The following is a 22,372-nucleotide window of genomic DNA, read 5'->3' on the forward strand; positions in this document are numbered from 1 at the left end:
CTCAACTTGATCGTGTACCCAGTGGCCCAGGGCCTTACTGAAGGGCTGGGGGCAGGAGGAGTCTGCATTTCTAGCCTGTTCCCAGGGGGCTCTACTGCTGCTGGTGTGAACCAGGCATAGAAGGGCACGGCTCGGGTTTCTCTCAGTGCTGACCTCCATGGCCTAGGATGTGGGGCAGCACACAGTAGGTGCTTAATAACTACCCAGAGAATGGATGGATTCCCCGTGGTCCCTCCCCCGCCTCTCTCTCACCCTCATCCTCTGCAAGCTCCAGGAGCCCAGAGGGCACCAGCTGGGGTGACGAGTAACAGCCCGGACAGGCGGACACCGGCCCCTCCCTCCATAACGCTCCTCCTCTATCATCTGTATGCGGTTTCCCTCGCTACGAGTAACCTGGCACCAACCCCGCCATACCTCCAGAATGAGGGCCAGTCGGGCTGCAGCGGCCTCTGCCCCCTCCCCAGCGCACGCATGTACTCGCCAGCTACTGTTATGTCCCCCCGAGCTTAGCTCCCCTCCTGCCCAGCTCCACGGGCCAGCCCACAACTCAGTGTGGGTTCTGTTTATTATTCTAAAGAGGTCATTTTCAAGGGGCTGAAATACTTGTTAAAATTAAGGCAAAGAATGTAAACCACAGCCAGGCCGGCTCACCTTGTGCTTCAAAGGCCTCTTGTTTCTCCAGGCACTGCTTCCTGTAAGCTGCCTGCAGGCCTCCAGCAGCTCCGATGAAAAGGAAGGCCGGCTGCCCAGCGGACGGGCAGAGCAGGCCAGGGAGTGCAGCTAATCTCCAGGCCTGCATAGCTGTCCCGGGCCTGGAGGCACCTGCTGGGCCTGATTGGACAATGGCTTGGAAGGTTGGAGACAACCAGTCAAGTGGACGTGACAAGTGATGGGCAGAGACAGGAGCCTGCAGAGCCCATGCACGTCTGAGGGACCAGCCGTGCCTGTGGAGCCAACTGTCTCCCAGTGGTGCACATCCCTCCAGGCCAAGTTCTGGCATCCCGGAGCAGGGCTTCCGTGGAAGGTGAGGGTGAAGGGCACTGACCACGTGAATGCCAAAGGCTGGGCCCTTCAGGGAAAACCACCTTGGGCAGCTTCCCGCACAGATCGCTGCCTTTTGTTCTAAGTGGTTTTTATTTTCTGTAGACATTTCCCTTAAAGAATAACAACGTGGGAAGGAGGGTTATTTGGGGAACTTTAGCCTTTGAAAGCCCCTCCTGCAGTTGGAGGGGGGCCTCGAGGAAGAGGGGCCCCGAAGGCTGGGTGTGTGTGGCTCCTACACTGAGGCTGAGGAAGCCTCGCCCTTTCAATGGGCCCAGATTGGATGGTCAAGGTCCTCTGGAGATTAGACAGGCAAATAGGGAGAATGACTGGTTAAAATGAAACAGAGGGATCTGAGCTTTTCCCCTGAACAGCTACATTTCCCAGGCTCTTGGCGTCCGCACGGCAACCTTGGCTCACGTCTGAGGTGATTCACTGCTTCTGGACGAGGGATTTCAGGACCTGGGTTCAAACCCAGCTCCTCCACCATTTGGGAGCGGAGTGATGCTCACATGCCCGCCCACTGTTAGAGTGTCTTCCTGTTCATCATTCATGGCGGTGAGAGGACCCTGCAGACCCTGACCTGCAGGTGCACTACGGCAGTGGGTGAGACGGTTAGAGCCTCAGGCCGGGCCTCTGCAGCCAGGCGGCGGGGACCGAGCCCCCTGCCCATTGACTGCAGATGGGCCCCAGCCATGTGGAGAACCTCCTTGCGCCCAAGCCCCCCTCATACCGGCGTGACTATGAGAGCACTTGCGAGGAATGTGGACCTTAGATGCTGCTTCTGTTCGCGTCTCTGGCATCACCCATTGACCACAAATTAGAAACAAGACAACACATCCAACAAGTGACAACTTAGGGCTCTGAAAGGCACCCATTCAGCCTTGTCAGTGGCCAGATACCAGCTCGGTGAGGGCAGGGGAGAGCGGGCCACGGTGTCAGCCCCCACTCTGAATCTTAAAGGCCAAGAAGCAGAAGCTCTGATGTCGGGAAGCAGGAGGGTGTGGGTGTCCTGACTCAGCAGAGAGAGCAGACTCGCCCTCCACTGACCTTCTGTTCTAGCCGGACCCTCAGTGGACTGGTGATGCCTGCGTGTGGGGAGCCACCTGCTCTGAGAGGGTCATATCTTAGAGCTCATCTCACCCAGGGACACCCTCCTGGACGGGGACCCCCCTTCCCAGACGGAGACAACCTCCCGGAAAGAAATACCTTCCTGGACAAAAAGAGTGTTCGCCCACTGTCTGGGCACCCCGGAGAACAATCAAGTTGACCATCAAGTCTGTATACCATCCAGCAGCTGCCTGTTGACCTGCAGGGTCCCTAGCGGCAGTGGTATACCATGTCCAGGTGCAGAACGCTGATTCAGGCATCTGCGGGTTTGGGGCTGTTGCACGCGAGGCTTCAGGGGACCCCTTGGGCACCTTTCTCTGAGGCACCGATGCCTGCTTTGCCGCAAGACTTGAGTGAGATTCCTGGGGCAGAGGGCGTGGCATCAGTCATTCACCGTGTGACTGGAGCCCTGCGGGTCAGCTTTGAGTGTGCGTCCAGGGTGGACGAGAGACCTACCTGCTAATACATAACACGTGAAGTTCCTCGAGGGCTGGACGCCGGGCTCAGCAAGTGGAGGGTAATTTAGGACGGTGGGTGGTCCTGTCATCACCAAGCAATTAGATATGAGGAAGGCCCCTGCCCCCCAGAGGACAGCCTGCATCTACTCAGCTGCCCTGTGAGCTTCGCACCCTGCCCACCCAGCCCTCCCGATGGCGGTGGGGAGCTCAGGAAAGCATCCCAGGCAGGCCATAGTTCATAGTGTCACAAAGAGTCAGACACGACTGGGAGCAACTCACAACATAACAACATTCATGTATTCAACAAAATGCCTGAGTAGCCTACTCTGCCCGGCAGAGTCTCTTTTGTGTCTCTTCTGTTTGAGGACAGCCCCCCAGGCTCCTGTGAACAAATGACAATGTCACATTTAGACCAAGTAGAAATGAGACCGCCATCACTAGAGGTTCATCAGGTCTCTTTAGCCCATAAGGAAGCTTTAGAAAGCCTTGTGGCTCAGCTGGTAAAGAATCTGCCTGTAATGCAGGAGGCCTGGGTTCAATCCCTGGGTTGAGAAGATCCCTTGGAGAAGGAAAAGGCTACCTACTCCAGTATTCTGGAATTCCATGGACTACAGTCCATAGGGTATCAAAGAGTTGGATACGAATGAGTGACTTTCACTTTCACTTCACTTTCCTGGAAGAAGTTACGGTGACTGCCATAAACATCCATGCCTCCCCCTCACCTTATTCTTCTAAGATGTAAATCTGTCCAAAGGACAAAGAGGAGGAGCCAGAAACACAGTTGCAAGAGGGTCTGTCAGCTTTTAGAAGACCAGGTGACAGAAAGGCGCTGGTAGTTGGACTTACTGGATATAGTTGTATTCAATACAACGAAAGTTGTACTGAAAAGGGAGACCCCAGGCTGGAGTCAGCCCAGACACTGCTTCTTCCTCCTGCATCTCAGGGGCTGGAACTTCGTGGAACCTTGGCCTCCTTGCAGACTAATTCCAGCCCAGCACTGGGTCCTGCCAGCTTGCAGGGACCCTGCAGCCCCGCTCCCAGGCCCCTGCTGCCAGCCTCAGGGCTGCCCTCCCCAGGGGGTCCTGCCAACACTGCAGGGGCCCTCGCAGACTGGGGACCCTAAACCAGCTCCAGCCTCGCCCCCACTGTCATCACCCTGCTGGGTGTGCCTTAGATTCTCCCCCGCTACTTCCTGCCGAGATGCTGGGAGGAGGCAGGACGCTAAGCTCTGGACTGCTCTGTAAGGAGCTGCAGCCCAGTCGACTGGCCTTGACCCACAAATCTGAGAACTCACGCCTTGAGCATCTTAAGGAGAAAAGGAGAAGGGCCTTTCCTGAGCCTGTTGTCTTCAGAACACCCCTCTGGATTCTGGCTTTAGCCTCCTTGAGACTGTAAATATCTCGGGGCAGGGGGGAGTGTGAGGAGAAGAGAGCTATACTTGACCCTGATGTGCCTGCAGGCCCCTGTGGGTACCTGGACAAGGGGTGGAGAGCAGCCAGCCATCCTAGTCTGATAAGGTCCCCAAAACCCCTAACCAGGGGGCAGATTTAGCCTTCCCAATCCACGCCACATCCCAGCATGTGTGACAAATGGTACAAATAAAATGGGCTTGGTCGTACGTCGGAAGGACATCATTAGAGGCACTTGACATGGGAAACCTCACGGCCAAGACTGAGAAGGCTTCCCATCTGGCTGCACATGCTCTGCGAGGCAATGCTGGCTGTACATCCAGCTTCGGAAGACTTGCTCCTTTAATGGAGGCTAAATTTGTCCCTGAGTGCCCACTGCCCTGTGGAAAACCTGGGCTAAGACGTCAAATATGACTTAAGTCTTGGTGAAAAGACAGACACACATTCATGTGAGTAACAGATGTGTCAGTATGTGCCTGCCGCACGCAGTGCCCACGGAGAGGCGGCGGCCAGGGCTTCGCTGCTCTTGCAGGACCTGCCTCGGGTCCCACTGCCCAGGACAGGCCTCAGAGGGTCTGTCCTCCACCCTCACTCTGCCCCCAGCGCCCTGGGTGTGCATCTCCTGTGCATCAGAGCCGGAGGCCCCGCCTTAATTCCATGAGCTCGGGTCTGAATGCGCCAGAGGTGACTCCTCCTCTAGAGGAGCGCCTCCTGGACAAATGGAAGAAAAGGGCCCTGAACTTCTCGCCTGGAAAGGGCCAGGATGTGAGGCGGCCATGAACACGCACAGCGAAAGGGCTGTGGGGACCGGGACTGTCCGCCTTTTTCAGGAAATGCTTTTGCTCCCTTGTCATTGCCCCCTTTCTCAGGTCAGGCTAGGGATCCAGGATACGCTCTGGGACTGACGAGAGCCCTGCCTTCCGTCCTCACAGACCGTGAGATCCAGTTGCGCCAACCCTGGGGAAGCCCGCTGAGGGATCCTTGTTTTGTTTGGGTTGAGCTGGTTAATTGCATGGCTGCTTTTGAGGCTTATTTAAGGAGTGGCTTATTTAATGCATTCCTTCTGGTCTCCTGGCCACGCCCCAGACATCAGGTTCTGGAGAGAAGGGGCCTGAGCTGTCATTCTCACGGGAGCATCTTGGCGCCTGGACTCCAGTGGCTGATGTGGGGACGGGTGCCCACGAGACTGTGGGGAGTAGCCACGGTGAGGACTCGGGCTTTAACTCTGTGGCTTTTGCCCATGAGATGTTCCCTCCCTCTGCGTTCTATCCTGAGAGAAGCAGCAGCGGGCAGTGAGGAGCCCGCTTCTCCTGTCACCTTGGAAGCCGAAGCCACAGCATCTTCTGTGGAGGTGGGGCCCGAGCTCAGCCTTCCAGCCCCAGATGGGCAGGGGGCTGCTGGGAACCCCCGGCTGGCTGCCCTGAGGACGTCACTGTCGCCATGAGCAGGGTGAGCTGACAAACGCGGCGTTCTCTTATACGGCTGCCTGCTGCGAACTTCGCCAGTGTGAGGCAAGCCGCAGGTCAGCAGCGCTGCCGCAACACAAAATCACACAACAGGAAAAACCACGCTGCCGAGGCCAGCTGTTGAGGCTCTCTCCGTGTAAAATACAGTGAAAGGCAGTACAGTAAAAGCAGCTGTGGGGGGCGGAGAGAGGGCAGGTCAAGCCCAGGACCGAAAGAAATCTGCTTGGAGCTGCCGCCCGGGCTGTGGGCTGCGGGCTGCGCCGTGGAGCCGCTGCCGGACGTGAGGAGGCCGAAGTCCGTTTCCCGTGAGTTCCGGAGCTTTGTCTGTGCCGGCTCAGGATCTGACGGCCTGGGAATGGAGCCGGCGCCCAGGCCCACGGGACGCGCGTCCACCCCCACAGCTCGTCCCGGTGCAGGATGGCTCCATCTTGACAGAAGACCCCGGCGAACTGCCTAGGAACCCCGCAGCAGCCCCGCTTCTATTCACAACGACCGCAGAGTGGCCGCCGGAAGTGGTTTTGAACTGCTTCCTGTGGTTCCCCCACTGCGCGGGGCGAGCGGGGGGTTTTTCTTCTATTTTTAAACACTGGCGGTAGACTCCACTTGGGGACTTGTGGGTGACCGGGGCAGGCCGAGGGGCTCTCCATTCAGATAGTATAAGAGTTCCTTCCGAGTGACACCCAGTGGAGAAGGCTTCCACTTCCTCCTGAGGGTGAGAGTGTGATGTGTGTCAGGCCGGCAGACGCTAGGACGCTTGGCCGTATGACACGTCGTCATGTTTGGTGACCTCCCCGTATGAGGCTGTGTGGCTGGTGTCCACGAGACACCAGGGGGTTTTACGTGCTCCTTTGCCTGTATCCTGTACCTTCTCTGACTATGATGGTAGGTTGTGGATTTCTGTTCGGAATGGCTCAGTTTCAAGTATTCCATTCTCCTGCGGTCAGTTGGTCCGGTCTTAGTTTTGGCTTCCCCAGGTTAGCAAATCCCCACAGGAGGATTCATGTGCATTGTTCACATGGGAGGTGGGTCCAGCCAGCACCCCTGGGTGGGGGCAAGTGAGGCAGGGATGGGACAGAGCTAAGACCAACAGCGAGTCGAGGATTCTCAGAGCGTGCTGTGAGGCCCACTGGTCCGTCTCTCTGGATCTCCGAGGCTGCAGGTTCTTCCGAAGGTGAGCGACCGCTTTGTGACCAAGACGTGGCTGGAACTGAAAAGTAGGCCTCCACACCTGGGGCCAGGATGAGAGGGAGCAGAGCAGGAAGAGGGTTCACAGGGGATGCTGGCGGTGAGGGCCCTGGGCTTTGTTGGTTCTCTTGCCCCCGTGCCTGTTGCTTCTCACTTCATCACAGAGGAGACTGTCAGGACTCAATATTTGCACAGCACTCTTCCTGGCTATGAAGCTTGACCTCAGGGTTTCCGATTTCTGTTTCTTTTTCTCTCTCTGGTTACTCTGCATCTTATTTTTGTATACTCATTTTATGCAAATCACACCCACAGTGAAATAGCCACAAGGACAACTAAGGTGGAGAAGAGAGATGATTCCAAATCCTGGCAAAACACATGAGCAGCGAGAACTGTCACACGTTGTGAGGAAAACAGGATGGCCTATCTTATAAAGTTAAATATAGGATTTCCCTGGTGGTCCGGAGGTTAAGGCTCCACCTTGCAATGCAGGGGACTCAGGTTTGCTCCCTGGTTGGGGAAACTAAGACCCCACATGCCTCCGATCATCTAAGCTCTTGTGCTCTGGAGCCCTCACACTGCAGCGAAAGATCCCTGGGCCTTAACTAAAACCTGACGCATCCAAATAATTATATAGATTTTTTTTTTTTTAAGTCAAATACAGACTCACCATGTGATCCAGGACTACCCATCTGTAGAGGTTACCCAAGAGAACACGTATCCATACACAGCCCTGTGTATGGATGAGCACAGCAGCACTTTTCTCGACAGCCCCAAGCTATCTGGAGCAAGCTGTTGGGGTTCAAGTCCCACCTCTGTGTGTTAGAATGCTGTGTGATCTTGGGTTAGGAACTTAACCTTTCTGAGCCTCTCTTCCTCAGCTGTCTAACAGAAGTAACAGCAGCAACCATCTCATCAGGCTGCTGTGAATACTGACTGAATATCTATGAGAGCTCCATAGTGTCCTTCAAAAAGATGTGTTCAAGCCCCAGGACCTGGGACTTTATTTGGGAACAGGGTCTCTGCAGACCTCCCCAGCTAGGGCTGAGGTGAAATGCTGCTGGGACTGCTTCCTACCAGAGGTGGATGACACGAGTGTGGCCCGGCTCATCTGTACCTGACCTGGGCCATCTTAACAGGTAGCTTACCCCTTAGGGCTGCCCCCCAGAACTCCTCTCCTCCCTCCAAGCACGTGTTTGGGCACCAGCTGGTGGCTGGGCATGCTCACACACACAGGCTTGAATGGAGATGCGTATCAGAGCCCCTGAGACATGGGTTTTCTTCCAGATCAGATACAGCTGAGCCTTGTGGCTCCAGTAGAGGGGAGGAGAGGCACGGCATCTGAGTTACATTAGCCAAACCAGCCCGCTTTATTTTTCCATGCCCCAGAATCATGATACGTTTTTAGCCTTGAGAGACGCTGTACTTCGGGGAAAAGGCACGGAGACTTGAGAAGCCCTGACTGCGGTTGTGGCAGGACCCTCCTGTGGGCTCCTCCCCACCTTCCCAGGACTCCCACACCCATGTCCTGCATCTGGTCCTTCCCATCCCATCCTGCTCTTGCCCCCAACACCCCTTTGCTGCTTCAACACGCTACTTCAAAGAAGAAGGTTTGGGTTGGTTGCTGGCAAAGCGATGTCTAGATAGGGATGGAAATTTCATGCAAAGATGAGCACAATAAAGGACAAAAATGGTATGGCCCTAACAGAAGCAGAAGATATTTAGAAAAGGTGGTGAGAATACACAGAAGAACTATACAAAGAAGATCTTCATGACCCAGATAACAGTGATGGTGTGACCACTCACCTAGAGCCAGACATCCTATAATGCAAAGTCAAATGGGTCTTAGAAAGCATCACTATGAACAAAGCTAGTGGAGGTGATGGAATTCCAGTTGAGCTGATACTGTGAAAGTGCTGCACTCAATATGCCAGCAAATTTGGAAAACTCAGCAGTGACCACGGGACTGGAAAAGGTCCGTTTTCATTCCAATCCCAAAGAAAGGCAATGCCAAAGAATGTTCAAACTGCCTCATAATTGCTCTCATCTCACACGCTAGCAAAGTGATGCTCAAAATTCTACAAGCCATGCTTCAACGGTATATGTACTATGAGTTTCCAGATGTTCAAGCTGGATTTAGAAAAGGCAGAGGAACCAGAGATCAAATTGCCAACATCCATTGGATCATCAAAAAAGCAAGAGAGTTCCAGAAAAACATCTACCTCTGCTTTATTGACCACACCAAAGCCTTTGACTGTGTGGATCACAACAAACTGTGGAAAATTCTTCAAGAGATGGGAATACCAGACCACCTTCCCTGCCTCCTGAGAAATCTGTATGCAGGTCAAGAAGCAACAATTAGAATTGGACATGGAAAAGCAGATTGGTTCCAAATCAGTAAAAGCGTACATCAGGCTGTATATTGTCACCCTGCTTATTTAACTTGAGCTTCCCTGGTGGCTCAGACGGTAAAAGCATCCACTTGGAATGCAAGAGACCCATGTTTATCGCTTCTCGGCCTTTTGGCTAAGATCAAGTGCAAGAGACCCAAGTTCAATCCCTGGGTTTAGAAGATCCCCTGGAGAAGGAAATGGCAACCAACTCCAATACTCTTGCCTGGAAAATTCCATAGACGGAGGAACCTCATAGGCTATAGTCCATGGGATCGCAAAGAGTCAGACATGATTGAGCGATTTCATTCTCACTTTTTCTATTTAACTTATATGCAGAGTACGTCATGCAAAATGCTGGGGTGGATGAAGCACAAGCTGAAATCAAGATTGCCAGGAGAAATATTAATAACCTCAGATATGCAGATTATACCACCCTTATGGCAGAAAATGAACAAGAACTAAAGAGCCTTTTGATGAAAGTGAAAGAGTAGAGTGAAAAAGTTGGCTTAAAGCTCAACATTCAGAAGACGAAGATCATGGCATTTGGTCCCAGGACTTCATGGGAAATAGATAGAGAAACAATGGAAACAGTAAGAGACCTTATTTTGGGGGACTCCAAAATCACCGCAGGTGGTGACTGGAGCCATGAAATTAAAAGACGCTTGCTCCTTGAAAGAAAAGCTATGACCAACCTAGACAGCATATTAAAAAGCAGAGACATTACTTTACCAACAAAGGTCCATCTAGTCAAAGCTATGGTTTTTCCAGTAGTCATGTATGGATGTGAGAGTTGGACTACAAAGAAAGCGGCAAGCTGAAGAATTGATGCTTGTGAACTGTGGTGCTGGAGAAGACTCTTGAGAGTCCTTTGGACTGCAAGGAGATTGAACCAGTCCATCCTAAAGGAAATAAGTCCTGAATATTCATTGGATGGACTGATGCTGAAGCTGAAGCTCCAGTACTTTGGCCACCTGATAACAAAGAACTGACTCATTGGAAAAGACCTTGATGCTGGCAAGGACTGAAAGCAGGAGGAGAAGGGGACAACAGAGAATGAGATGGGTGGATGGCATCACCGACTCGATGGATATGAGTTTGAGTAGGCTCTGGGAGTTGGTGGTGGACCAGGAAGCCTGGCCTGCTGCAGTCCATGGGGTTGCAGAGTTGGACATGACTGAGTGACTGATCTGAACTGAGATGGGGAGATGCAGGTGTGGTTTTGGGGCAGTCTGAAAAACAGAGAAACCCGAGGACAAATGGAGCCCCAAGCCTATGGACCAGTTCAGCCCCAAACTGGCCAATTTCCAGCTGAGCAAGCATGGAGAGCAGAGGAGACACTGGGCAGGTTTCAGCTCAGATCACAGTTGTGATGAGCTCCATGCTGGTTCTCAGCAAATATCTGATAGGAGGAAAGTCTATGCTTCTGTCCTACACCACCTTCTGTTTATGCTTTTTCTCCTTTGTTTAAATGCAACTCCCCCTTCTCTTTGACACACCTTTAACCCTCTATGACCTCAGCAACCCCACCCTTCCAAGACTTGTTCCAAAAAACCAGTGTCAGTCATTTACAAATTAGTATGAATAAGCCAAGGAAGGGCTCCTTTTCTGGGCTGGAAGTGGCATTTAAGCCCCTGTTGTTCAGCGCTAGATCTGGCAGGTGGGCTGGGGCTGGCTCTGTAGCTGAAGCTGCTCCCACCTGAGGTGGATGCAAACGTGTTTCTAGCAACATACTCATCACTTGGGCACACGTGCGTGGGCATGCATGTGTATAGGTGCACACACACTCTTCCAGGATTCCAGGGTGGAATTTGTCACATTTTCCACAGGTCTCTATGGGCATTCCACCACTGAGAAATGCTGTCGTGGTTGCCCTCAGAGAAGGAAGGAGTGAGTGTTCCCATGCTGGAACAAGCCAGCCATGTCTGACCCCAACAGGGGAGGGAGTCGGGCCCCTAGGGACGCTGACGACTCTGGGTATGGGGTGTCCGGGGTTCTGCGCTTATTACATGCTTACTCTATAAACAGGGCTTTTTTTTTTGTCTAATGGTAGTGGGCACCAGCTCAAAGATGTCTGCTGAAAAAACTCTGTGTTCTTCTCTCTGCTGACTCATTTGGTGGGAATTACAAACCCAAATGCCAGCGTGTGGCTGACCCACACGACCCTCCACTGAAAAATAAAGACAGGGTAGTTTTGGTTCTTGTGAACAAACAGTGGAGACTTGGCCAGATCTTCTTCCTCTGTTTGTTTTTTTCATTTTTATCAACAGCTCTACGCCGGACAGTCAATGTGACCACCCCCACTCCAGCCCCACCAACCCAGGTCAGTGGCTCCAGATTTGAGAAGAGAGGGGAATGGGTCACAAATTGACACTGCTTTTTAACTTTTTATTTAACCAGTGCAAAGAAACCTTGGTAGGTTTTAGAGGAAGGAGGTGTCTGATTTTTTGGCCAGGTCCTAGAAGTAGTGGCCTGGTATATAAGCTGAAGCAGGGCTGGTCTAGGAGGAACAAGCCCTGGACTCCACTGGCCCTGCCCCTAACCAGCTCTGTCACCCAGGACTGCCGCTTTCTCTCTGGGACCCCAGGTTTTTCACTGGCAAGGTGAGGGTGCTGGTCTTGGCCAGAGTGGCAGTTCCCTGGAACATGCCTCAGGCCAGCAGCTATGCCAGGCATAGCTTACTGGTCAGCTTGTGCTGCCTGGCAGACCTCTGAACCCTTCTTAACCCTGCTGACTGTGAGCCATTAGCCACCAGTCAGAAGTCCAGTCGCTGCGTGTGGTTGTCACACCCACATGTGCTGTGTTTGCCAATTATTTCCAGGAGTTTCCTGTTAAGGATGCTGGTAGGATTGCACTGCCTGCCCCTGTGGGTGACGAGTTCAGGCCAGTGAGTCATGAGCCAGTGAGAAATGGGTCACTCTGGGCCGGGGTGGCTCGTTGCTACCATGAGACCCTCACAGGGCAACTGGAATGATCAAGATGGCACGACTTCCTGAGTCTGAGTCACCGAGCAGAGGCCCCTGCCAGCTTATAATGGACCTCCCACATGAAGAGAAATAAGCCTTGATTGAAATAAATAAATGAAAGCACAAACCTCAGATTTCGGGGGTTGTTTGTTACTTCGGCCCGGCTTGGCCCTTCCTGACGGCTACATCACCCATGTCCCCTCTGACCCTGCGGTTTTACACGTCTGGGTCTGGTGTCTTGGCCATTCCGCCTGATTCAGAGTGGTCCCTGGGGACGCTGACACAAGACCAAAAAGCTCACGGCAAGGACTCCCATGATGTTAGCGCTCAGACCTGTTTATGGTCCCTCAGGGACAGTTTTCCCAGCTAGTCAAGACGCAGCAGAGCCTGCATCCAAACGCTCACCACACCCTTCCGGTGTCGGGATGTCCCGGGAAGCCAGTAGTTCTGCGTTCACCTCTCTTTATTTGTACAGCATTTTCTAGTTTGGAAAACAAGCTCTCGCACCAGTTTTTCTTTAAAAAATGGTGGGTCTGGGGCTATCCCAGGTTCTGTGTTTTACTCCTAAACTTTTTCTCTGGACCAGAAGGAAGCACGACGCTAAAGCATATGTGAACACAAAGGGCAGGAACACCTCATGTGATGCCAACCGACTGGAATCTTACTCACCAGAGGCAGCTTCCTCCAGGGGGACGTGGGAATCACGGGCGCCACGTGTGGCTGGGGTGAGTAAGTGCAGAGATGCAGAGCAGCGGCCCTTTCCCTCAGGCCATCACCGACCAGGGTGGGAGTGCAGGGTGGCAGGAGGTGCGTCTGTCGGGCTTAAGCCTCCCTGTGAGAAAGCCAGAGTCCCAAGGTGAGTCTTTCAGACACAGCTGGAGTCACGTGTCGCCCAGGCCTCTGGAGCCTGCAGACCTGTCTTCAAAACCAGCTTGCCCCCTTTACCACTAATTCACTGCAAACTTGGGCCAGTTATTGAGCTGGACGAGCTGAAACATCACCTGTGAACCAGGCAGCAACATCTGTCATCACGAACTTTCGTACGCGTGATGGAGCCTGGGCTTCGTGGCCCAGCCTGGTGCCTCATGTCTGCTGGGGACTCCCTGACCGCCAGCCACTGTCACCCACCTCCCGCAGGAAAGGCGCACCCCAACACCCCAGGGCACCCGCATGTTTTGTCCCTGCCTCCCTGTGCTTAAGAAATCTCAAGACTCACTCCTTGCAAGAAACAGCGGGCAAATAAGGAGGCTCCCAGGAGCCCAACAAGCCTTTGGAAGCACCGGCAGCCCCATCCCTGAAACCTGAAGTCCCGAGAAACATTCACTATGGGAAAAGCTTGCGTGAAATGTGCTCAGAGCTGTCTAAGAGAATAAGAATACAGAATGCCTGCTCTCTCTCTCCTTTTTTTTTTTTGCTATTTACAAAAATTTTTATTCAAAATCAACAGACTATGAGACTAGTTTTCAAAATTTGTTTGTAATAATGAACTTATCCAACTCTACAGAAGAGCTCAGTGAGTCCTCACTTTGTATGACGGTGTGTTAACCCAGCTCACGCATAAACCCACAGGCGCGTGTGTCTGTGAACGTGGGGCCACTGAAGCCAGGGGTCCTAATGGAGTGATGTGTAAACACATCTCCTCCCCTTCACAGGTCTGACAAGATTTTTAACATGGGAATGGGATTTCTGGCAATTTCAGTTCCATCCTTTGTATTTCTCTGTGTTTTTTGACCCTGGAGTCTGTATGTGGAACATGCATTCCCTCTGGAATCATATTTTAGAGTTAAAATCATAGTTTACAGTTCAACTCTGCTCTTGAGACATCTACACTCGATAGCTTGTTTCTTTTCCATCCCTGGCTTTTGATACACTTGAGGTTGGTGCTGTTTTACAGCTGAGGACAGAGGCTCAGAGAGGTGATGTGAGCTGCCCAGGGTCACACAGCTCCTAAGGGGACCAGCTAGAGAGTGAATGGGTGTTTTTTTCATGTAGAACAGTGCTTATCATTGAAATAGAGCCACCTCCGCGGATGGTGAAAAGTTCTTGGGAAAAATATTATTGCTGAGATGATACATCTTTGAAATGAAGGCACACAGCCCAGGTTGAAAGAAGCATTCCTCTTGAGGAGCCCAGGGGTAGGAACTTTCTCTCCTGAGAGAGGACCCTGAAAACCAGCCAGCAGCCCTTTCTCCTTTTTCCCCCAGCTGAAGAGTAAATATATTGGGGCTGTGTTTAAGTTACAAGAATGTAAAGAGAGAAGTTTACCAGTGGTGGGTAATCTATACAATCTGTAACTTCAAAATCATTTCTATTTATTTAATTCTGAAGGGTCTAACCTGGTATTCTTTTTAAAACAACCCATGTGTTGGCTGCAGAGAGGAAAAACGAACCCTGGCAACAGTGGTGGGGGAAACAGAGAGCTCACAGCAGATGGCAGGCATCGGCGCTTGGTCTTCACGTGGGAGGGGCTCAGGGACCATCTAAAGCAGCGCCTCCTGAACTACACTTGGGAGCAGTCTTCCTGGGGCTCTTGTTCGAAGGCAGACACTCATCTGAAGGTCTGGGGCTCAGGACTCTGCATTTCCAACCTGAAGTCTTGTCTTAAGTGCCCCGGGTCTGGTCTCTCAGCTGGGAGGCCCTTGAGAAGCACCTGACGCTTTGAAGATTCTGTGGCCTGAGCTCAACAGCCGACCCACTGAATCAGACACCCTGGGGCAGGACCCAGGTGACTCCAGTGTGTGCGAACCAGAATTCAGGATCCATGCTCAGAGCAAGAGCGCTTGACACACTTGACGTGATTCAGGGTCTTTTTCTATTATTTGAGGTTTTATTGGGGTGGAGTTGATTTACAGTGTCGTGTTAGTTTCAGGTTTGCAGCACAGCAAAGTGATTCAGTTATACACATACACATATTCGTTCTTTTTGAGATCCTTCTCCCATACAGGCCATCACAGAGCACTGACTAGAGTCCCCTGAGCTATTCAGTAGGTGTTTTGAGTCAGGACCTTGAAGAGCTTTTCCTATCATATATATCACACTGGCTTCCCTGCTGGCTCAGAGGGGGAAGCATCTGCCTGCAACGCGGGAGACCCAGGTTCAATATCTGGGTCGGGCAGATCCCCTGGAGAAGGCAATAGCAACCTGCTCCAGTACTCTTGCCTGGAAAATCCCATGGATGGAGAAGCCTGGTAGGCTACAGTCCATGGGATCGAAAAGAGTCAGACATGCCTGAGAGAGTTCATTTTATCACATTGCAAAAAAAAAACCAGGTAATATAAAAATCATTTATTGATTCATTGAAAAATTATACATCCATTTCATGTTAACATGAAAACGTGTTTTAAGAAAAATAACCTTCTCACGAAACACGGTTCCATGTCGGCACCTTGGGCATCTGTGCGACAAGGATGTGGTGGGCCTCCCCACTGTCCCTGTATCTAACCAGTGCTCATCATCTCATTTCATCCTCAGCAATGCTGACCAGACATGGAACTCACAGAAGAAGAGGATGCAGAGGTCCGAGGGTGGAAAGGTGGGCACTGCCCAAAGCCATAGCCGTGAGCACCAGGCCCTCGGCTGATTGACTGTAAAAGCCAGCACTCCCAGCCTCTAGGCTAGACTCCCGTGTGTATGGGTGAGCTAGTGCCTGGGCCTCATGCTCCTTAAGCTCTCCTGTGAACGCTTCCCGGAAGGTGCTTGGTGAGCCCCCAGTGTCCTCCATCTGATGCCTGCAGCCTGGGTGATCATGTGTCCTGTCTCTCACTGTCTGGTCTTCAGTGATCCACGTGTTTTTAACTGATTCTGTGAGATCCCGCAAATTCAGGCAGCACTTCCTGGGGCAGGCACTCCTTTGGGCATCCCTTAAATGCCAACCCCTTTAATCTTCACAAGAATGCTCTGCTGTTGGTGCAGTGTTGCTCCCATTTTACAGACGAGGAAACTGAGGCCACACGAGGCTGTGATGTGGACCTCTGCTCTGGCTCCAGCTGAAGCATGGTACTCTGCTGCCTCCAGTGACAAAGGGACCTGCTCTGGTCTAGGAGGAGGCCACCCTGAGGTGATGAGGGCCTTCTCCTGGATTACTGGAGTAGCTCTCCCTCCAGTTCAGGGTGTAAACCCTGCACTGGTCTCTGGAGCCATCCACTGGCCCTGCCACTGCTCAGCAGGGGTTCCCTCTGTCAGCCTGCAGCCCCTCCTCCTAAGAGGAGCATAAGTGACAGCACCTGTCCACTCACAACAGCCTCTCCTCTGTGTCTTGCTGAGCATCACTGTGGTTGGGGTGCACTTCTCTGCCTCCTTAGTGGTGTTCCTGTCCCAGGAAATGTGGGCAGGGGTGACTGTGTATGATTTCTGAACCAAGACCTGGAGAGCCACAGAGGATTCTGCTTCACACTCTAGCGTTTCGGCCAGCGTCACGGGAAAAGCATGCCCATGCAGCTGCTGGTCACAGAACAGGAAACATGTGCAGCAGATCTAAGCCTGGCCCACAGCAGAGCCACCAGCTCTGAGATCAGAGAGAGGGAAACACACACTTGCCACTGGAAGCCTCTGTGACCCTGGGGCTGTTTGTTATGCAGCATTACCACAGCATTAACTGACTCACATATCATTGCAATAACAGGGGTAGAGGTAACGTGTGGAATCTGACTTAGTGCAGTGTCTGGCTCAGCGCAGCCCGCATGAACGTGATCGCTCTGACACCTATTTCAGACTCAGTTTCTATGCAGCCCCTCCTCTTTCTCCCTTCCTTCCTTCCCTGGGGCTCTGCAGCCTGCTCTCCCTCCCTTCCCAACAGCACAAGGTGCTCACACTACAGCTTAGCAACAGGTTTGAGAGCCTGGGCCAGGGATGTGGAAAACAGCAAAAAGTCCATGGCTCAGTGAATGGGCTTTTTCAATCTTATCTCAAATCCTCTTGGTACGGCTGGTGGGTTTGTGCCCGACAGGGCTTTCTGAAAGGGTCTTTGTGGTATAAGCGTGGAAGAAAAATGAGGACTAGGAAGGAAACAGGCTTGACTTTGTTATGGAGTGTTCCAGGTTTCAAAGGAAACTTAAGGGTGAGTCCAGGGCACGGGCCTGGCTGTGGGTTTAACAGCAGGTCCCAGGACTCTGGGAGAGAACCTGCCACTCTGAAGGTGTCCTGGACGCCTTCCTGAGCCCGCTGGTGCTGCGCCTGCTTTCTCACGTTGACCTTGCACATGGACATGTGACTTCAGCTATTTCCTGGCCCAGGAGAGCAGCTCACAATTCCCTTCTGGAGCGGGATCTGCTGCCAGGGGCTTGCTCCTCCCTGAGTTGTGCGACCCACGCTTTCTGAGCCTTGGTTACTCAAGCTCTCTGAGCTTTGGTTTCCACATCTGTGACATGTCGATGCTGTAATAATGCCAACCTCACAAGGTTGCGGTGAACACACTGCAAGAGCAAGCGTGTCCAAGCCGCCAGCCCCTCGACTGGGGCACAGTGCTGGCTGTTAGGACTGTGGTCCTCACCTTTCGGTTTCAGTGGACACCAGGCTCCCCACTTGTCTCTCAGCTCTGACTCACAGCGGCCACTGCTAAACTGAAATGCCCTCTGTTTGTTGACATTTCTCATCCGGAATTAACATGTAATGAGTGCCCTGGATGGATGAACAAAGAAGAACCTTTTCCTTCCAAGGAAAGTGGGAGCTTACTTACTCTGTGGTACTGGGCAGCATGGTGAAGACGAATGGAATGAATGAGGCAAAGGAAACTCAAGCTGGGTATCAAGAAGTTCTGCACATAACAGCTATTAGAGGAAATGGTGGCAGGGACACGTGGCAAGCCAGGCGGAACCAGGCGGAGAAAATACTGGCAATCGGTAATTTCACAGCCAGACAGTGGGAGACGTTGTGTTCGGGCGTGGGCAGAGAAGGGAGCATGGGGCAGGACACAGCGTGCAGAGTGGCAGGTGTTGGTCAGACAGGGACTGTTGTTACGGCCACTGTGGGCCATTGGGACCAAGCTGGCTGTCTCAGCCTGCTATAGCTCAGAACAATGATGAAGATAGTCTACCTGGGAAGAGACCCTGATGCAGGAAAGGTTGAGGGCAGGAGGAGAAGGCGGCAACAGAGGATGAGATGGCTGGATGGCATCACCGACTCAATGGACATGAATCTGAGCAAACTCTGGGAGATGGTGATGGACAGAGAAGCCCGGTGTGCTGCAGTTCACGGGGTCCCAGAGTCAGACACAACAGAGTGACCGAACAAGAACAACAAGATAACCTGGAATCAGGCACTGTGAAAGGATGCATTCGCTTAAAGGAGAAGCTTACAAATAAGAAATCTACCCTGAAGGAGGGCATGGCAACATACTCCAGTATTCTTGCCTGGAGAATCCCCACCGACAGAAGAGCCTGGCGGACTTCATGGAGTCACAAAGAGTCGGACACGACTGAGCGACTAAGCACAGCACAATAAATGATCTATTATAAGCAAATAATGAGCAATCTCTATAAATCACACACAATAAGCTATAACAATAGAAGGCTCCCCACCTCCTTTACTTTTCACATCCACATGCAATTTCCAGAACATCCTCCAATCCCTAATTCTCTTTTCCCAGACAAAAATCAGATGCAAAACCCTAGTGGTGCTGAAGCCGTGCCTCTGCCCAAGGCTTGCATGAGGACCACCCCCCCCCTTTCTTCTTTGACTTGTTTTTCCTCCTCATTCATCATTGCTTGAATGTTCTGGAGGTTTTGCATTCTGGAATCTTCTTTGGGCTTCTCGTTTCTTCTCAATGAGATAAGACATTTGGAGTCTGTTTTGGGAGTAGTGAGGGGTGAGTGTCAGTAAAAAAGAAAAGCCAAAGAAAGGGGGGGCAAAAGTGACTTCCTTTCAACACTCACGGACTCTTAGTCCATAAATGGCTTCTTTACTCCACTCCTGCTTCGGAGACAATCACAGCAAATCCCCACTGCTGCCTGCTACTGGCCTGCAGGGTCTCTCTGCAGCTTGGAGTCGCTGTTTTAGGGCAAGGACATGGGGAGAGAGGGGCCACTTGGCTGACACAGCAGCTTAAAGGCAGTCCTAGCACGCCCCCACCCCGTGGAGACAGCGCTGGGAGGGAGGCTAGGTGGATGTACTCACGGCAGCAAAGGGGACCTGTGTTTCCCGAGGGAGCACTCTGCAGACAAAGGGAAACTGAGTCAAGGAATGTTAATTGCCTCTGGTATGTCCCGTTTAGCCATGGATTAGCCCTTATCAGCAAGTGGCTTCTTAAATCTAATTCTGCCCCAGAAAGGAGGCTTGGTTGTGCTGAGCTGAAGTCAGCCCTCATTTCCCAGGATTACCCGGTCAGTGGGGTCCTGCGGTAATCCCCACCTCATTTTAGTTAATTTCAACCTCCTGTACAGACCCTTTCCCTAAAGCTACCAGCAAGAGACCAAAAAAAAAAAAAAAAAAGTCGGGCTTTGTTTCATCCTCCTGTCCTTGCCCAGATTTTCAGAGACAAAGAGGAGCCCTCAGAGGCCCCTGCTAAACCCCGAGCCTCGGGGAGGGGACAGAGTTCCCCTGGGAAAGACCCCCATCCTCCCCTTTTCTCCCAGGCCATGCAGAGGGGCCGTCCACGCTTGTTGCTGGGCTTTTGACACAAGCACCTGGGTGGGCAAGCAAAGGGACACAGGGCAGGGACACGCAGTGTTTGGGCCTCGCCCTTCCCTGGGTCAGGTGTTTTCTGAGCCTGGCTGGTTTGGGAAGACCAGGGCCATGGTGTGGGCCTGAGGACCTCGCAACCCTGCTCGGCGTCCTGTGTGGGGCAAACGCCTGGTTGCATTTACTCCTCAGGGAGGCAGGTTGTTCCAGGCCTTTTTCGGGTGTCCCACTCGAGGCTGCACCTTTTTTTCTCTCCCAAACTTGCATGGGGCCCAGATTCTGCAGGAACACCAGGACGGGTCTGTGAGCCTGTGCCCGCCCTTGCTGGGGATCAGCCCCGCGGTGGGGCAATCTCACTGAGTCTACTCTTGGTGGGGATTAACTGGGGGGGCTGCATGAGCTCACAGAGGACTGGGAGCCTAAAGGAGCAGGGCGCCTGGGGAAAGAGATTATGCCCCCCAAGATTGACTCCTAGTGGCTGAGCTGGGGAACTTCAGCCAGGACTGGGGGACCTGCAGGGAGAGCAGAGGGCCCTCCCCATGGGTGAGAGGCTGCACTTTTCTCCCGCTGGGTTTTTATTAATACAGTGCTCTCTATTTGGATTTCCTCCTGTAAGCAAGTGAACAAGACAAAAATTCAAAACACCTGGTAGTTTGAAACTTGCTCATTAAAAAAAAAGAACCCTGCTAATAAAGATGATAGCAGAAAAGATGAAGTCCAGATGAACCACGGCGGCCGGTTCAAGCGACAAATTCGCATCCCTTTCTTCTCGGGCGAGTGGGGAAAGGGGCAGGTATCGGGGTTTAAAGACGTTTAATGCAGATTTCCATCACTGTTATCCTAAGTGGAATCATTGTTATCGTTGTAATAACATTTACCCTGCGTGCCTGTGCTGGGTGCCCTGCATATGGCGACCACATTGTCTCACAGAAGTCTGCAGCTTCCCAGCCTGAAACGGGGGGCGGGGCCGGGGCGGGGCGGGGCCTCCCGGGCCTGGGGAGGGGGCCGCCGGCAGGACCATTCCGTTTGGTGGCGTTTCTCAGAAGCTCTTACGCTGTTTGAGCGGAGGCCTAAACGCCTGTCACATCGAATGCAAGGGACTCCGCATTTGTTTAAACAAATGCTGCAGATTACTCTTAAGCACATGAAAATCTGAGTTTCCCCATCTATAAAAACAGATGGACGCTAATGCCTCCCTCACAGAACTATTGATGGGATGTTCAAAGAAGATGATGCGGGCAAGTGCTGGGACAAGGGCACTGATTGCTAATACTATAAAATTCAGTAATTATTATTATTGGGGTTGTTGCTCTTATGACTTATTGACAAGCAAGCCCAGGCCCAGAGAGGGGAAGCGACTGGCCCAGGTTCACACGGTGACACGGGGACAGTGTCCACTGTGAGCTGCGTGGGGCTCTCCCCAGGCTCCCAGCGCCCTGCTGTCACATCCTCATCGTGTGGTCCGGCTCCAGGGCTAAGGCAACAGGTGCCGAATGCGGAGTGCCCTCCCCGCCTGGGTCCCCTGCTGGCCCTCCCGCAGAAGAGACCGTTTCAGGGTCCTCTCTGTTCCAGGCATGACCATCCTCTAGATGTCTCAGTTCCCATCAGCTGGACTCCGAACTGGGCTGACAAGGGCCACCTCAAGTCAGGAGGCTCCGCCAGAATGTCCTCGTAGCCATTTTCTTAGGAAAATCAAGCCTTGATTCTTCGTTCCCACGCTCTCCAGTGGGACGGGATGCCAGCTCGTCTGCACAGTTTTGTCAGCATTGAGTTTTTCTCGCTCATCCCATAACCCTTCAGGATTCTGAGCCCATATGTGTTGGGCTGTAGCTGGAGGCCCAGGGCTGTCATCGTAGCCTTTGGGCTTCTCTCTGTGATGCAGGCAATTTTGGGGTCAGCTGAACAGAAGCATGCTGCAAGTTCACAAGAAGGCCAAGCTGTGTGAACACAGAGGCTGTGAGACTTCTGAGTTCACATCTTGCCTTGAGAAGGCCCCACAAGTACCCCCCTCCCCCGCCAGCAGCAGCCGGCTGGGCTGCACCTCTGTCACTGGGAAAGATGAGGAAGGCCGGCCAGCCGGCATATGAGGCCAGCACGGAGCATGTCTGTATCATCGACAGATTATAGGGTCGAATGGTTCAAAAATGTGACACGTCGTGTTCTGCACCAGCAATGGGTGGAAAGACGTGGGTGAGATGAGAAGCAGCTTGAATCCGTTCCATGAAAGATTCCAGGAGGTGTTGGCGATCTCTAATTCCCACTGTGTTTCTGCCCTGCAGATTTGATCAGGCACTGGGGGCTTACCTCCACACTACCTCCCTCATTCCCGGATAAACTAGGGAACAATGGGAAACCAGCAAGAAATCCCTGAGCATGTGTTTCAGACCAACAGAGCCTGTGTGGCTTCTCTGTCTGGAACCTCCGAATAGCTGAGGTCGAAGCCTCCATCGGATGAAGAGCTTAGAGGCTAATACCTGCTCTCTGACCAGCTGCACCCAAGGGCTCGTCCACGAAAGGCTAGTTACAGTGGACTCCCTCTGGTTGCCTCTGCTTGACTGGGCAGTCATTGTCTCCGTGGTCATGGTCCATCTGGCACTGGCATCTCAGGAGTGTGAGCTCTGGAGCCAGGCTGCTCCTCCCAACTCTACTATTTGTCCTTCCTCCAGACCACCTTGACCTCTTCCTCTGGTTTTATTCCTTAGGTATTTATTTCCCAGTGCTTAAGTTCTCCTGCTC

This window comes from Capricornis sumatraensis, chromosome 20 (genome assembly GCF_032405125.1).
Source record: "Capricornis sumatraensis isolate serow.1 chromosome 20, serow.2, whole genome shotgun sequence".
Taxonomy (NCBI): domain Eukaryota; kingdom Metazoa; phylum Chordata; class Mammalia; order Artiodactyla; family Bovidae; genus Capricornis; species Capricornis sumatraensis.